The 18735-nt window shown below is 40.0% G+C and overlaps 1 protein-coding gene across 1 annotated transcript in view; it reads left to right on the plus strand.

The window, feature by feature from the left end:
* Positions 1 to 13412: 13412 nt before the first annotated feature.
* The window catches only part of LOC121945216 (DENN domain-containing protein 4B-like), a 37114-nt gene continuing 31791 nt past the window's right edge, over positions 13413 to 18735 (plus strand). The window contains 1 exon segment of the mRNA XM_042489282.1: positions 13413 to 13470. The gene's annotated coding sequence lies outside the window, so the exon portion shown is untranslated.

The following is an 18735-nucleotide window of genomic DNA, read 5'->3' on the forward strand; positions in this document are numbered from 1 at the left end:
TTTCACGTTTTTAGGCTCCGGAGAATAAAATAAAATGAGCGTTCCGCGTCTGTTGCTTTGTATTTGAATAATAAATTGAGTTTTTTTTGTCGTATTCAGATTTTTATTTGAACCTTGTAATAAAGAAATAACCAGGGGAATGTTGAGTGTGTTGTACATATGAGTATGTTTTCAAACCAGAGGTGCTTCTGAAGCTCACAGGAGAGATTTTTAAAGAGACTGTACCTTCACATTATTTTCCAGAAAATAAAACAAATGAAACCTGGAACTGCTGCAGTCTGTCTCTGTGTTTGTGTACTGCAGTAAAATATCTTTCTACTGCACAGAGGCGGAGAAAGTATTCAGATCCTTTTCTGAAGAAAAAGTACTAAAACCATACTGTAAAAATGCTCTTATCAGTGTGTGTGTGTGTGTGTGCGCGCGCGCACGCACTATTATAGACTTTCAAAAATAATTTTCCACAATATTGATGCAACAGAATATATATATATGTATATATATATATACGTGTGTGGTGTGTGTGTGTATATATATATATATATATGTGTGTGTGTGTGTGTATTCTGAAAATAGTTTTCACTTTAATCGACATAAGGTATCTGGACACTGTTTATAGTCCCCGCTGCAGCACGTGGACACTTTATTTTTACTATTGTGTTTAATTCAGATGTTTTTATTATAGTTGTTTTATTAATATGAACGATGGTCAGTATTTAAAGCTCTTTATAAACAGAAATAATTAATTCACCAGTTCAGTTTGTCTGACAGCTGCGACAAAACACACGCACTAACACCGGAAACTGAGGTGCCCCGGCTTCAAAATAAAAGCATAAAATCGGTTTCATTTGGAAAAAAAGTTTTAAGGAAGATTTCATCTGAGGCAGAAAGATCAGCAAGAGGTGCAAATGGTTCAAAGTTATTTTCTCTTTTCCTAAAATCACTGAAATTGGTTTTTATATGTTTATTTTTATGCTCATTCATTTTTAGGTAATTTTTATAAGCACAGGCGTCTCTCAGAAGGTCAAACAATCAGCTGTGGAGAAACAAAACTTGTTTTAAAAAAACAAGAGGAGACCACTTGTTTGTGTGGTCTCCTCTCATCATCAGTGATTTATTTCTTATATTTTTTTTCCCTTATGCAGAAATGTTGATTAATCAGATCAACCTTTATTAATTAATATGACCAAAAAAAAAGCCAGTGGAGCTCTGTTTTTAAAGGATGGTTCAGGTGTTTTAACCTTCCGAGCAGATCAAACCTCAGCGGTCACACGTCGCCTCTCACAGCTGACGATGATCGATCCTGCAGGCTGCTGACTGAGCACCAACAATCAAACATATTGATTAGTTGTATCTGATATTCTCCTGCAGGATAGATGCTGCCATGAAGTCGTGTCCACAGTACGTTTCTGGGAATTTAGAAGGTTTTTTAAATGTGTTAGACCAGATATCTTTAGGTGAAAAAGCAAATCAAATAATGAGACGATAATAAAATATATCTGATGTATTATCACTCCGTGATTTTTATTTTTCATCATTATTATTTAAAGTCACTTTATTTAGCAGTGGAGAGGGCAATCCAGCTAAAATCATATTAATTTGATGCATGAAAAAATCCGTCTTTATATAAATGTGTATAATAGATTATACTTTGACAGTTAAAATAGTAGAATACTGTTGAGAACATTTCCTCAAGTACCATACTTAATTTGAGGTACTGTGAAAATACTCTGGTACATGAAAAAAATCCTGAAAATCGTACTTAATTAAAAGTACAGGCTTAGCATTAAAATATATTTAGACATACCAAAAGTAAAATAACTCATTATGCACTTTAATATATTGACATGTTATTGGATTGTAAAACTGATATATAATTATATGGATTTTATAAAATGTTCATCATTTTAATATTGCAGCTAGTAAAGTTCATTTTACTTTATATACTGCTGGGTGATTACTTCTATAAAAATACATCATATTTAATCATTGGTTTAACGTGATTGTCATTATTCTGATTATGATTGCTGTTATTAATTTGGTTATCGTTAATAGTAATAGTAAAGTTAACAATAATCATTATCATAATCATACTTTTGAATTATTATATTAAGTATTCATAATTTAAATTTGCAAAGTAAATGAAGTCATAAAAAAGAAGTGTGCATTATTTATAATATACAAGGTACAATATTTCTCTCTAGGATTTAGTGGAGTAAAAATATAAAGGAGCAGAAAATGGAAATACTTAAGTAAAGTACAAGTACCTCATAATTTTACTTAAGTCTAGAACTTGAGCAAATGTACTTGGTTACTTTCCATAACTGGTTATTAGTGTTTTTACTGCTGTAAATGATCTGAATACTCCTTCCTGTTTTTTTATTTTACCCTCTGAAACTTGCACGGTTATTGTCAACAGTACTTTTATTGTGAAGCCTGTGAGCGGAAACAGGAAGTGGTGTTGTTGGCGAGTTGACGCCGCCGCAGACAGCAAACATGGACGTCACATGTGAGAGAATGACCTAAACATGATCCCTCCGGTGGTCTGTGGGAAAAACCAGCAGAGACAACAAGGTACGAGCCGCTTTATCTCAGCTGAACCGGCCTCGCTCAGCCGTTAACGGCCCCGCTGACCGTTAACGGCTGAAAAAACGGCTCTCCCGGTTAGCTTGCTGAGCGCGAGCTAACGCGGAGAGCTAACAAACGTTATATCGTTTAACGGGAACCTCGGTGCGCCCATTATCGGACACGCCTCCCACCGAAGCGCTTCTTCATTTTCAGCCCTGAAATATTTTAACATCACACGGACGGCACCGAAAACGCCAAACTGAGCGCGTGTTTAACGTTTTTAACGTGTTTAACGATGCGTTTCCTCACCGCCGACACGCACACGTTGTTAGATTTATAATAAATTAATAATTGGTAAAAGCGCGCGAGCAGAACAGCTCGTTCCCGGTGTTAAATCACACCTAAAATTCACCAAAATTAATCAAAAATAACATTATTGGGCTTCAGACGGGTCTGCGTCCGATAATGGAACCCGGTCACTTGCTGACTCCGGGGTTTAAATCGCCTCGCAGCTGCACGCGACCATCGTCTGTCACACGGTGAACCGATGCAGAGCTCGTGAACACAATCGCCGCCGTGACTGTTCGCACCGCAGGTTTGATTCCGGATGATTTGAAGTCATAAACGTTTGGGGGGGAAAATTAAATTAAATCGTGCACCATCGTGTCCGATAATGGAAGCGGGGTGAGGGGGTTGTGGATTTTAAAGCTCCAGCAGCTGTTTGGGCCTGTTTGTTGCAGTGCAGCTCTGCCTCCATCAGCCTCCTGCACACTGTGATCACAGGAGGATGTCTGTCTGTCTCTGTGTGTCTCTGTGTCTGTCTCTGTCTCTGTCTGCAGACCCTCTCATGCATTTATGTGACTGATGATTTCTGCTGGAGGATGACACAAACACCATCAGCTGGTTTCAAGGGTTAAAATACTTCACTTATTTTTTATTTTATGTTTTTATTGAAAATACACCTAATTAGTATTGCAGCATACATATTAATTTAGGGGATAGTTCACCCAAAAAAACAAACATTTGGTCATTATCTGCTCACCCTCATGCTGTCGGCAGCGCGAGTGTTCATTGGTCCGGTGCGTTGCAGTGCATTCTGGTAGTTGTAGGTGTTGTGCTATTAATTGAGTAAAAGCGGATGTCCCTGTTTTCTCTGATCACGTATGCGCCAATTTAAAAAATATTTGCATCTTTCTGCTGCAGTTTAACGTGATGATTATTTTGCTAAAACATTTCTTTAAAAACGGACTTCACGTTGGTGCAGTGATTGTGGCTTTGCAGCTCTTTTTTTCACGAGTTTGAGGACCTTTCTGTGTTTTTGTTTTGCCAAATGTCTGTGAGACGTTTACATAATCTTGGATTTAAAACTCTGTTTAAATGTCTGCTGTGAACAGTTTTTCTCACTCGGCTGCTGGTTTTAACGGTCAGAGACGTTTCTCTCTCCCTCGCCTGCTGACCAGAGTTCGTGTCCCGATGAGTTTGGTGCTCAAACTGTCGGCGGGTTGAAGATAAACTGTTGCAGTGTTGTCTGTGTGTCTCGGTGTCGGTGAGCTGAGCTGTCGGCACAAATCAGTTTTCATGGCGGAGCGGCCGGTTGTGTTCAGCCGGCTGTGACTGATGCAGAAGAGTCTCGGTGAAATCCATTTTCATTTTTATTGTGTGTGAAAAACTTTCTGTGCTTCAGTTTCATGTTTGACATATTTTTAAACTTTATTTATTCACCATCTACAGAGCAAAACACACAAACCATAAACAGGCAGGAAGATCAAACAAAGAATACTTTATGTTTTCATGTAAAACAGACAAAAGCTGCAGATAATCAGAGTCTCTGACAAACGCCGCGTTTCCTCCGCGATCCGTCGCTGTTCAGCCTCACTCATTAACTCGGCGGCGGTTTCTTTGCCTCTATGAATTATGGGACGTTTGTGTGCAGAAACAGGTTTATTTTCCTCTGGAGGCCTTTTAGCAGCAGGAGTGTTTCACACATCAAACATCAGCGGGAGGATTTTAACCACAACAACAACAACAAGAGAACGTATGAAAAACTAAAACTGCAACATGCTGACTTTTACTTTAAGTACTGTAAATATATTTTACTTAAAAATCAGTGTTGCTGCTGATCATTGACATATCCCAGCCTGTGATAATAACACAAATAATAATCTACTTAGCATGTAGAATATTAAAATTAATTCATTTTTCTGTGTTTTTCATCTTTAAAAAACGGTGGCATCATGACAAAGAATATTTAAAGGGAGTAAAATTCTGAAAATTTATGAATATTTGACATTCGTGATTAGGACTGATGTTGGTTTAAAAATAACAATTAAAGTAGAAAATCATATTAATTTATAATATTTTTTTATGTTTGATTTGTTTTTAAAGATATATTTTTTGGCTTTTTTAGCGCCTTTATTTGATAGGACAGATATAGTGTGAAGGGGGAGAGAGAGAAGTGATGACACGCAGCAAAGGGCTGAAGCCGGACTCGAACCCGCGGCTGTGGCGCAGACACAGCCTCTGTACGTGGGGCGCCTGCTCTACCAACTGAGCCGCCGGCGCCCCAAATGTTTGATTTTTTAATACGAGTGTGTATATTAAAACGGGCCCTAAGGGTCAGTGATTTTTTTATTTTTTTGGCTCTGCCAACACAAATTATTCTGCAACCGCTGCAATGCACAGCTGTTGCCTAGCAACCAGCAACTTTTTCCCACACACTCGCTTGCTGCTTTGTGGTTTTCTTTGTTTCTGCATGTTCTGCACAGAGCAGCTGCTTCGTATCATGAATGTTTATTTGTTTGTTTCCTGTGAAATCATGGTCTGTTAACTGTTGTCTGTGAGTCAGATGAGATAGTTCAATCAGACAGTTCGTCCCTCCCACGTGTCCACTCACGTCACCTCGGGTCCCGTATCAGACAGTGTGTGTGTGTCAGTGTCTCTCAGGCTTTGCTTTGTGTAAGACGAGTGTGTCCCTGTCTCACTGCACATAATTGTAACATCTGTGACGGCTGGTTTACCGAAACCCGTCCGTCACAGCTGCTCCCTCCTGGGCTGCAGGTCGAGGGCTTTTGCATCAGGCAGAATTTTGCTCAGGTATTTTTAAGAGATGCTACCGGTCAGACGGGATTTCCTCGCTCTTCAAACACTGATACGATCTACGATAACGTGAATGTATGCCTCATTAGCGGTTTGGAACAGCTGTGAAGCGAAGTGATACATGAACACTCAGGAAATGCTTCTCGCCAATCAAATAGGCAGGTCAGAACTAACTGTTGTGTACTTTTACTGCAGTAGAGGATCTGAATACTTCTTGTGTCAGTGTGTTTGGTGGATTTGGGACAGTAGCACGTTGCTGCAGGCTTTTTTCCACAGACAGTCCTACTTTACTCTCCTGAAGATATTAAATCACTCCGATCTGTTTTCAGACACCAGCAGGCCTCCGTTTAATTTGTCTGTTTGTTGAGATTTTCCTCCGATGGTTCAGACTGTGAGTGTGTTTATGCACAGAGGGGGGTCTCTCTCTCACACACACACACACACACACACACACACCTGTGCTGTCAGACAGCAGGATACCTGTGATCACTGTCAGGACGAGTCGCCTCTTGTAAAGAATTCGTCGCTGAGGAGGAAAGACTGTACACGACGACCCCTCAGAGCCCCGGAGGAAAATATATGCCGTATTTTTTCAGATTCAAACATTTATTTATCATATTTCAGTCTACTCTTCTCCCCCGTCACTGTACCGGCCTGTAGTCTGCCATCGATGCCTCCAGCTCACCCAGTCCCGTCTGCTCTGCTGCCCTCAAACCGCCCATGTTTCCCAGCACTGCAGCTGTTTATCTCAGGACTGCTCATGTGATTTCTGAAAAAATACTGTTTATATCAGTCGTCTTGATGTTGTAGATTAACACGTAAAGATGAGTCATTATTGAATAAATAAGTATGATTTAGGCCGTTTTTGTGAAGGTGCGGTTGTGGCCTAATGGCGACTCTTGGGAACATTTTCCAAAGTAAAATATTATAAAATAAATCATCAATCATAAATCACTTCAGTCATACAGATGATGAACAGCGACACAACATGCATCCGTCGGCACCAGATGGTTCCGTTCAGGGGACGCAGCGTGTCCCAGCATGCACTGGGAACAAACACATTTCCAGTCCAGCTCCCCTGCATGTCTCAGCTCTGCAGGAGGAATCCAAAACTATAAAATCAACAGTTAGATCAACGCTCAGACCGGCTCCTCGACATTCCTCCCGCGCTGCGTTCACCGACTGTCAGATTGCGTAACGTCCTCGACAGACGAAGGGCTCCTCAAAGTTCGGCGCTCTCTGAGGACCTCCGCACACCCTGTAACATTTCTGATGAGATGTGTCATGGATATTTCCTGAAGGGTGTGCACACACAGTCAGGCAGCCGTGTTTTTCTCTGCTTAGTTCACTTTTTTTAGAAGGCCTTTGTTTTTTCTTATTGTCATCAAACCTCATGTTGCACATTCAAACCAACAACGTGTTCGTGCGTTTCTCAATACTCTCTGACTTTCTGTCTGTGGCCACATTTAGACGAGAACTACTAAAAACAGGAAAGTATTTTTCCTATAAAAGTTTGCGTTGGGAGGGTAACATTGTGAGAACGATCCACGGATCTGCAAAAACAATCAAACGCTGCAGTGTGCACGCCAGGCCAGTATTTGGCGGTGTAACTTTGCAATGACACACCATAGAAGAAGACCACGTGCATGCATGAAGTGCAGACGTTATGTCACTGTTCTCACAGGATCCGCGCCTTGCTCGTTTCCACGGCGACAGAGAGGGTGGCGTTTTCAGACGATTACACTCAGGAACCCGACTTCAAAAGTTTGCGTTCTCAGGCCCCAAACCGCCGTTATCGTGGGCCAAACCGCAACAAAAGCTTAACATTTCACACAAGGGGCGCCTCGCCTGGTGGCTCAGTGGATAGAGTGGCACCCCATATACAGAGGCTGTATCCTCGCTGCAGCAGCCGCGGGTTCGATTCCGGCCTCTGCCCTTTGCTCACACTGTCTTTTCAAATAAAGGCAATAAAAGCCCGAAAAAAAAATCTAAAAACCCCCCAAAACATTTCATGCAAGAACCGTTGCCGTGTAAACAACCCCTCAGTTTATTTTCACTCCTTTCCCACCAAAATCAGTGCGTGCACGCAGGTTTTTCAAACAAGGGTGAACCGTTAGTGTGCGGCTCTTAGCTCTGAGTCCGTTGGTTCCTACTGAAGACCTCAATCTTTAAAAACAAAAAATCTATATTTTCATTAGTCATTTCAGAACAGCTGCTCACTGTAGTTTCATCAAAGAAGCAGGAGGAAATAGAGGCTTTGTTGGAGACTATTTTCAGCGGCGGATTAGTGCGTATTTGTGTCAGCAGAGCGCCGTATGTGGGACTGAGTCTGAATAAATGTCAGTGTGTGTGACAGTGATGAAGGAATTTTTAATCTTTTGGACATATCCCTTTTTTTATCATTGCGTGTCGCCTCTAAACGTGTCACGGGTCAGTAAACGCAGCGTAGACTGAACTCTGTATGGGTTCTTGTTTTTATCAGCAGTTTTAGGAGATCGAATCAGGTGGTGGATAATTGATCAGTCAATGCTGTCAGAGCCGATCAGGCTGATGGATGAGAGGAGCAGCTGCTGCAGAGGAGAGTGAAAGCAAACCTTCAGTCTCGGGATGATAACAGTTAATCAGTGATCGATTAATCAATCAATAAGAATGTAATTGAACATGTGAAATTTAAAGGATTAATGGTTAGGCTGTGCACTGATACGCAGTGTGTCCGTGAGCTTTGATTGAGGATGAAAACACATTCGATACTGTTTTAATGTTTTTTTCAACAGTTAATCGATTGATAATTTTAACAATATTTGCTGAAAAAGAGCTCGAGGCTTAATTTAATCAGGACAGGTGTTGTGGTCACGTGACCTGTTTAATATTAACGTAGAAAACGGAAATAGACTGTTGTCGACGCCGTCGTACTTTGCTTTGGATGAGATCATCTGCGAAATGACTTCAAAGTAAAAATCCTCTGTGTGTGTGTGTGTGTGTGTGTGTGTGTGTGTGTGTGTGTGTGTAGGAGCCCTCAGTCATGTTGGCCAGCAGCCGGTCTCCGTCCTCACTCACCATCTGTGACAGAATATTGCTCCATGTTTTCTCGCTGCTCTGCCAAACTTCCTCACATATAAATACACACACACACACACACACACGCACGCACGCACGCACACACGCACGCACGCACGCACGCACGCATACCGCATCTCGTTTATTAGGGCCCGAGCACCGAATGGTTCAAGGACCCTCTTGGAAGGCTAGGAATTACTATTATTATTTTACCAAATGAATCGTGTTGGCAAGTTTCGGTACTTTCACGTATCATGCCAACACGCACAAAACCCCCAAACCCAACAGGAAGTCAGCCATTTTGAATTTTGTGCTCATTTTTGGCTATTTCCAGCCTTGTACTTTTGCCATCTTGTCCTACAGGATTGATCCGATCGACCTCAGAATTGGAGCGTCCATTCTCAACCCCTTGGTGATGAAAAGTTATCACAGGTCCGTGCAAAACTTTTACGGTTTTCCCGTTTTGTGGCGTACAATTTTGATGTCTCGACGTACAACAGGAAATTGTTGTAACGTTGGTGCACATTGTCAGATCTGCCTGAAACTTCATAGGTTTTATGAGGGTCCCGCCCTGAACACATCTGTATGACAATGTTCACTAGTTGTAGCAGCGCCACCTACTGGCAACAGGAAGTAAGCCTTGAGGGACATTTATCATTGGATTTACATCATATTTACATGGTTTAGTCTATAAATGATGTACACCAAGATAATTTGGAAATTGTGTCCCCTTCCGCTGCCGTGGCCGATGGAAATACTACACCACGTCAGTAGGAGTCTCACACAGAACCCCGACATGTGTGGGGGTGCGAGGGCCCGTTCATCGCTGCTTGCAGCTTTAATTTCTACATGAGTTTGAAAGCTTTAGTTCACACCATAAACATCGCTTTTACTGTAATATGTGTGCTTATTTGGTTGGATGTCCCATTATGTTTTGATATAGAAAATAAAACTGATTTCATTCAAAAATAGACTGAAAACGTAAACACTTAAAAGATGTGTGAGTAGCCAACTTGCTGTTTTCCTGTTTGTAACGTTACTTTTTAAATAAAATAAACATGTTTTGTATTATAATATTTACAGGAAACTGACGCTCGTTAGTCTAGCTAGTTATTAACAATGGTAATTTATCAGAAATGTTCAGCTGTGTTGGGATCTCCCTCCAGCTAGCTGACGCCTTATTAAGATTTCTGCGGTGAAATGAGGATTTATCACGTAGATACCGCCTCATTATCACTACATGAATCAGTCGTTCCTCCGACACTGCTGCACTTTCAAAAGGGAGCAACAGGAGAAAATTTTAAAAATCAGCATCCAACAAAAGTTCAACTCAAAATGACACTTGCAGCCTCCTCTACTCACACATGGCTATTTGTCTGAAACGAGATGCGCCTGCGTGAAATGCGACCGTGACGTCACCGTTCCCACAGGATCCGCCCATTGCCAGTTTACGTGGCAACAGAAAGGGTGACGTTTTAAAAAGGTTACACTCTGGAACCCGGTTTCAAAAGTTTGTGTGTTCAGGCCACAAAAACGAGTGAATGAAAGGCCAAACCGCAACAGAAGTTTAACATTTCATGCACGACCTGTTGCCGTGTGAACGGCCCCTTAGTTTTATTCAGACAGTCAGTCTGCCGTGTCTCCTCTCCTCACCCCAAAACTTGAGCTCTTGTAAACAAACACGTGTGCTGCTCGTCCCCCTCCCCCACTGAAGTTTGATCTCCTTCATGTTTCGGGTCCTCGGCTGACGGCCTGTCAGACATTATAGTGACTCAGCTTATAAACAAACATAACATTATACAAATCAAGCTGTCATACGTTTATTAGTGAGGCAATACAGGGTAGATTCAGCGCCGTGACGCCATCAGCACAGGCAGCTGACCTAGGCTACTTTTTCATTTGCGTGATTTTGCCATAAAAATAAATGCTGATTCGGTTTGCATAAAGTCAAACCGGTTTCAGATCAAACACCGAATGAAACCGGCAAAACCAGAACCTGCCTCTTACTGCACTACATATATCTGCCAGATTTATTTACCGTACACATCAAGATATTAGTGCAGCCGAAACAATAATCAGTTAGTCGAGTCAGACTTTTCCTTCTATAATATTATTATGGTCATGTTATAGTAATGCTGTTGTAACCGAATGATGTTGAGGTTTGGACTGTGTGTTGGACAGAAACATTGTGAAGGTTAGAGGCATGACATGATTCTGAAAAATATTTCATTATTAATTTCGAGAACATACAATTGCAACGAAACAAGTGTTATAGTTGTATATGTCAGGGCAGACTTAACGGTTTGCTTTCATATATTCAGTGAAAAATGACCAAAAACGGTCTGATGTCATTATGTCAACAAGTTTGATTATTGCAATTATCATGGTATTAATTTTTCTTGTCGTATTAAAAATGATATCAGTGTTATACTGAACGATACGATATGGCACACCTCTACTGAAGGTGCCACGTTTCTGCGGTAAATGATCGGAGTACTTCCTCCATCACCGTCCCTCGGCTTATTGCTGATCTTGCAAACCTCCAGCAGCCACCTTGACACACACACACACACACACACACACACACACACACACACACACACACTGGGTTTATCTGGTGAGATCCAGTTTCAGGATGCCCAGTGAAATCCCTCTGAAGCAGCAACAGTCATCCATCTTTGTGTCTGACACCCGTCCTCTTCCTGTGTCCTCCATCCCCAGTACACACACACACACACACACACACACACACACACACATACATACATACACACACACACACACATACATACACACATACATAAAAAAACATACATACATACAAACATACAATTTTAAATATGTAATTGTGATAATTATAGTTTGTCGTAGCTTTTTCTTTTTTCCCTTTAGACATTTTTCCATAGCTTAAAAAAATATCAAAATCTAATTATTTTTTGCAGTCTGTGAAACTTTTATTACCAAGTTGCTCGTTGCCTTTTTCTCGTGTTTTTTAAAGAAATGCTCGCTGAAGCGCGTCATTTACTGAGCAGTTTGGGCGCAGCAGAGGATGCAGCACATGAAAGTAGTTTAATTATAAATGCAGGCAGCTCAGCATCATGACCGAAAGTGGAAACGCATGAGAGCGCGCAGAGCATTTACTCATGTGTAGAGCCGTTCATCTGCCTCCTGCTTGTGTGTTTGTTTATTCCGCCGGTTGTTGTTTACGTCATCACGTGTGAATTAATTTTGGAAAGCGGCTGCGTGTCCTCTCAGTCCTCCTGATGCTGCTGTTCATAAAGTGAGCCGGCGCTCTGCGGACGCACTAAATATAGACTCCAGATATTTAAATCTCCTTCAGCAGTCTGCAGCTCCTCCACTTTCAGCTCTGCTGTCTGTCTCTGTCCGTCCGGCCGTCCCTCCGTCCGTCCCTCCGCCTGTCGTAATCCAGTTCTCTCACTCCCGGATGATAATTACTGTTTACTGCAGAGGCGCTCAAGTGTTGCTGTGAAAACATTTGGTTTCCAGGAGTGCCGTCTGACATTAGAGAGATCCACAAACTGTCCCAGCGGTCTGAGCTCACTGAGGAGGTTTTAAATATCCAAACCTGCACCGAGGCCCCCAGACCTCCAGGCCCCCAGACCTCCAGACCTCCAGACCTGAGGACAGTTGTCTCAGTTCAGGACAACAGAACCCGAAGTGTCAGGGACATTTTACAAGAGATATTTCCATGGAGTTCATACTGTCATGGAAAACCTGGAAAAGTCATGGAAGACAGCAACTTCCAGGCCTGGAAAAGTTTTGAAAAACTAGATATACCCTGAAAGTTTTGGGAAAAGTCATGAAATTTTGCTTCACAAGTCTGTATAATAACACATGATGTGTTCAAGGACCATTAGAATTATTTTTATTTTTACTTTTTAACAGTTTGGCTGAAAAAATGTCATTTTTGATTGCTGACATTTGTAATTTTTTTCCAAAGAAAACGTGCTTTAGAATTAAATAAATAAATAAATAAGTCTTAAAAAATAACTACAATAAAAATAAAAAATAAATACAAAATACAGCCATCGAAGCCAAAAAAACCCCCCCAAACATAAGTGTGTCCTCAGTACTGTAAAGATTATTTGAGATGACCCCCCCTTTAATAAATAACAAACAGTCCCCAAGTAATATTTAAATATCCAGCTCTAATCCTGTTCTGAAACGATTATTTTTTTAGAATATATTGAGTATATATGAATAAAGCAGTTGTATAGTAATAAAAAGGTGGTCATTTCAGAGAATTTATGGTCTTTAAAATTTGTCCTTCACTGCAGTAAAAAGTACTAATACCACACTTTAAAAGTACTCCAGTCCAGTGATAGTTAAGAATACGTCAGTGTTTGAAGTATAACTTGATGCTTCTTGTAGGAATTCTCCTGAACGTTTCTTTAAACTGAAAGTTAGCTGGAAACAAACTTTGTGGTTTTCCTGCAGTCAAAGAAACGCCTCAACAGACAACACGAGTGATATCGAAACTAAGCAATGACGCCTTCGACAGGAAGTTGGCGTAAGCAGAGGATTTTTTTCTTTTTCTTTTCAAAGTTAATGAAGAAATCGCCTTTCCTTACCTGCTCATGATTTACTTCTCATTTGTTTTTTTGGGCGTTTCTCTGATTTTCAGCTCAGACTTTGCTTCAGTGTCTCTTCTGTTCACGTCTGCGGATAAACATGCTCCCCGTCCTGTTTCTCTGTTTCTGACACTAGTTATTTGAGGCTGAACATCTCGTGGTAAGTTTTTAAATTTCACAGTTTTATGGCTTTTTTAGCATTTATTAGAAGAACTGCGTCTCATAGGCTGCAAGTATAATCCCTCAAACAAGCTCTGGTTTCTTTTCTGTATTTTCTCTGCAAACTGCTGTTAAACAAACATGAACGTGATGTTAATCAGCGTCGTGAGCTCTGCTTCTCGGTTGAGTTTATTGAATGAGTCGAGACACGTCACGTCATCTCTGCACGTCACGTGATGTGACCACAGTCTCTGTCGTTTACTCGACTGTTGTGAAGGAAGTTAAAAAATACTCACTTTCTGATGATGAAATATGAAATTACTTGGTGGCGGTAATTAACAGAGACCTCTGACTTTATGATTGGACAGCGTCAGCGCTGGTCACGCCTTCTGTTTCTCACACTTTGAGAAAAGTCTGCAACAGTTTAATTAGATGTGATCGATCCACGCTGCTCTTTATGTGCCACGACTTGTTCTTGTTCTTGTTCTTGTATCTGCAGCTCTGCACAGCTGCATCTCTCTGACATTAGGAAAAAAATTAAATTAATTATAAAAATAAAAATACATATAAAAATAATACAATAATAATAATAATGGGTTAATAGGAGATTAAACATTTTTTATTTAAATTTTTTACTTACTAAAGTTAATTTATCATTTAAGACAAAATAAAATAAAATAAGACCAGGCTGGGATTCAGGTGTTGCAGCAGCGCAAAGACAGAAAAAAAAGACAAAAAAACCCCAACATAATACGAAAATACTCTAAAAAAAAAAAAAAAAGAAGAAAAAGAAATAAGCATGATAAGAAAAAAAATGTGTAAAAGAAAAAAGGAAAAAAAAAAAAATAAGAAAAATGAATAAGAAAAGGGTAAACATAACATAAAAATAAAGAAAAACATAATATGAAAATAAAAAACAAAATAAGAAAAAAAGGAAAAAATGTAATGTGATAAAATTAAAGTAAAACATAGTAAAAAAAAAAGCAAAAAGAAAAAAAATGTAATTTAAGAAAAAATAAGAAGCATAAAATAAAATAGGAATACAATTTTTTTAGAAGTAAAAACAGAAACTATGTGCAAGTACCCGTGTTATTCAGCGTTTCTGCTATTGTGTCCACTCCTCTGCGCTTTGGGAATCGATCATGTGACGCTGAGGTCACTGATAATGTGCTCATTGACCGTGCTGAGAGTTGATGTCAGTCGCTGCTGTGTGAGATGCTGATGCGTCGCTGTGTCGCTCAGACGAGACAAAAGAGCCGTTGTGGTCCACGACCCCCCGTACCATCTCACACACACACACACACACACACACACTCAGATAAACACACACTCATCGCTGCAGTGTTTCTGTGGTAGAGATGTTCACCGTCACGTCTCAGTTAAAAGCTGCTACGTCTCACTCAGTGTCACTTTTCACTTGGCTGAGAAACTGGAAATCAAACGCTCTAATTTTTCTCCCTCGCGGCACCACTGACTTCCTGTGGCAGCTTTTCAAACTAACTGTCAGAACTAGACCTAAAGACTGTGACAGCTTCTCAGGTAGGACTGCACACAGACACCGCGAGACGGCCGCAACAACGAAGGGAATGACGAAAAAGCTTCGGCTGCGGGAAAAAACATACAAATACACCCATTCTCTGTAAAAATACAAAACTTAGGGGCTCCGGATGAATGTTTAGTCTGCTGTGGTGGCAACAACACGCTCTGAATGTTTGTACGTTTGCTTCACGAGCTGCAGTCAGATGTTTGAGGACGCCTGTTTGTCTGAACGCTCTCTGATGCTTTTAAAAAGTCGTCTTTACAAAAAGACGTTATTGGTGTATTTGTCAGGGATGATGCAGTGAAGACAGTGCGTAACCTCTGACCCTGACTCGGCTTTTCTACATAAGAACAACCAAAACAAAACATAACATCCTCAAACGTGCATCAGTTAGTGACAGCACATAATAAATAGTTGCTTTTGCATATTACACGATCCAATAAGATTTACAATATTTTCACCACATTAAAATCCCTGTTGCATGGGTGTGTGTGTGTGTGTGTGTGTGTGTGTGTGTGTGTGTGTGTGTGTGTGTGTGTGTTATATGGCAAACCGTTAAGTCTCTGGCTCTGTAGTGTTTAACTACATATTTAACTAAATAAACGAATGCTTTTAATTAATGACGAGCTTTGTTTTTTTTCAATTTTACCTCTTAACTGAGAACTGAACCGTACGGGGACTTCAAAACCGAGGTACGTTTTTGTGTACCGTTACACCCCTGCTGTGTATAAAATCAAATTGATTTAACTTTTCAGTATTATGGTTGGGAAACACAGTGATTTTGGACTATATGAAAAGAATTTTTTTGAATTTAACGAGTCAAACCGTCAGGTTGTGTTTTTAGAGGGTCGAGCCAGCACACTCATCAGTTCAGACTGGTGAATAATTCGGGTGAAGCCGCCACATGTGATGGTTTTACTGGTCGGCTGATCAGAAAGCAGCACGGTTAGCTTTAATTAGGCTGCACCTGCACCGTCTGTGGCCCCGTTTCCACATTTGACTGTGCAGCAAAGTCACACCAAGTGTTAACACTTTATCTCCTGGAGCATCAGTAACATCATTAACCCTTTAAAACCTGCACTTACATCAGTTTGGTTTTACCTTTTACAAGCATTTAAACAAAGTGCACCTGAAAAAATTATTTTTATTTCTTTTGAGAACATAGGGAAAAATCAATGTCATAAGCAGCATTGCAAGAAATGTTCAGGAAATGCCAAAGAATGATGACAATAATAATAATAATAATAATAATAATAATAATAATGATAATAAATTGATAAATATAATCAATAAAAGGTGACAAGAAAATGACTTGGAAAATTAGCAGTGGGGAGATTTTAAGATATTATCCAAAACAAATGGAAGAAATGTCCAGAAAATTTTATTTATAATCTTAGAATTATATATTTAAAATTATGTCAGTGAAAAAATATTTATTTTAAATATAGATAGGGAAATATTATGTAATATAAATATTTATTTTTTATGTAATTTTTCACACTTTCAAGAATCCTTTTTCTGACTCTCATTGTTTTTTGATTATTTTCAGGTAATTTTTTTATTAACTCATTTCTTGCTAATTTTGGGCCCATCTTTTGTTAAGTTGCTGCTCACTTTATTCCAGTGTTTGTGACAGAACTGAAGCCCATTTGCTCAGGTTTCAAAGGGTTAACTAGAGAAATGATGGCTTTTTAGAGGAGCAGTGAGACTGAAGCGGGTAGAAAACGACGGCCAAAGATAAAGTTGTTCAGGTCGCAGAAACAGAGAAGTGGTTTCAGGGACGCCGCAGCTGACGGCGGACGAGTGCTGCAGCTTTCAGCAGCTGCTGGTTATTAATAACTGCTTCATTTGATAAAGTTGAGAAATACTTCCCGTCAGGCTTTTCACTTCCTTTTTACCACAGCTCTGACTGAACACTGATGAAGAACTGTTTCACTGTTTCTGCTTCAAGCTTCAGGTGTTTTTTAAATCAAGAGGTTTCATTTCGTCATTGGTTTGGACACATATGAAGAAGAGGGGCGGGGTTTCTCGCCGAGAAAATTTTGAGCTTTAAGTAGTTTAATTTGCTTTATTCAGGTGAAGTTTTACACACCTGTTTATGGTGGAAATCTCTATTTGTAGAAAAACAAAATTTATGTGATAGGAGAAAATTTAAAATATAAAAAGAGGCTGAAAACTAGTTCTGGAAACTTCAATAATAATACCAATAACAATAATAACTACCTTATCTATATTTGTATATTTTTGTTTGCTTGTTTTTGTTTCTTACCTTTGTTTTGTTTTACCTTTTTTTTCTTTTTTTGTGCAAAATTTCAGTTAATTTTCTTGTAACTCTTAACTTGTAACTAAAGAAATCAAGCCAGTTTGCTCTGGTTTAAAGGGTGGGATAAACAGTTTAATGCTTCTGTGAATCTGAATTTAAGAATGAAAGTGAACCAGTAAACTGTGAACCACAAAGACTCCAGCGTTACGTCACATCTGTGGGCAGCCGAGCTGTAATGTCATCACCCGCTGCCGCCCGAAAACGTGAAGAGGCTTGCAAACTCTGCTGAGGGCAACAGCATTTAGAAAGCTGTTATTAGCTGCTGTTTTATACAGAAGCATTTGCGTATATATATATCTGGGGTAGAACAGTTAATTGTGTTTTAAATAGCTGATTTTTTTTGTGTTATTTGTTTACGTGAGTGCAGTTTACGTGCAGTTTATGAGCTGCAGCAGAGTGAGCTATGAGATGGTCACATCAGAGAAAAACGCCTCCGTTAACAGAATATAAACCGCAATATTAAAACCGAATTACAAAGCTTGCTTATGTTATTGTGTAGTGATGAACTCGTCCCATCCTGTCGGCTGTCCTCTTTATACAGACGTCAGCTCTACGCTGTTATAGCTCGTTGTCATTCAAAAGCTGCCAAATCCCTCTGCTTTTGCATTGATTTTGGTGCAAGATCCGGATACCAAAAAGCACCTTTTACGGCTGATTTATATGTCGCAGAGCGGCGTTTGCAATTGGACAGAGTTTTCATCACAGCTGGTGGTTTTAATCAACTCATCCTTCAACTTCAGAGATGAAGCAGGATCAACAACAAATTTTAATTTCATTTTTTAAGCTTTGTGTAAAAAACACAGTTGAAAAAATGACTAATAAATCTATTGTGTTAGCTGAGAACTCAGCCGGTCACATCCTGTCTCAGTGTGATACGCTGCAGGATGGCGTCAGGTTAATGGGTTGCCCGTAACGACATAATATAAAGAACACGAATGTCCCTGTAGGACAGGAAGGACTGGCAGTGGATGCAACCAACAAACCTGTTATAGGGTTTTTTGGGGAAATTTTTCCTCAGTCGATGTGAGGGTCTAAGGACAGAGGGATGTCGTACGCTGTAAAGCCCTCTGAGGCAAATCGTGATTTGTGATATTGGGCTTTATAAATAAATTTGACTTGACTGGACCCCGGACTTTCACCCGAGAGTCTGGTGTTCACTTCCTGTCTGAATGAAATGTGTTTTTTTCTTTACCTTCCCATGAGCCTTTTTTTCCAAATTCTAAGCGTGTGTTTGTTGACGTCCCGGCGTTGGTTTCCATCTGCTTTTTACACGTGTTTTTGTAGCGTAATGTAGCTTATAGCTTTAGTGTTGACATCACGGTCGCTGCATCCCGGATCATAAACAGCAGGCACAGACTGATACACAGAGCGTAATGTGGAATAAACTTAATAATAATAAACTT

Source organism: Plectropomus leopardus, chromosome 7 (assembly GCF_008729295.1).
Source record: "Plectropomus leopardus isolate mb chromosome 7, YSFRI_Pleo_2.0, whole genome shotgun sequence".
Classification (NCBI taxonomy): Eukaryota; Metazoa; Chordata; class Actinopteri; order Perciformes; family Serranidae; genus Plectropomus; species Plectropomus leopardus.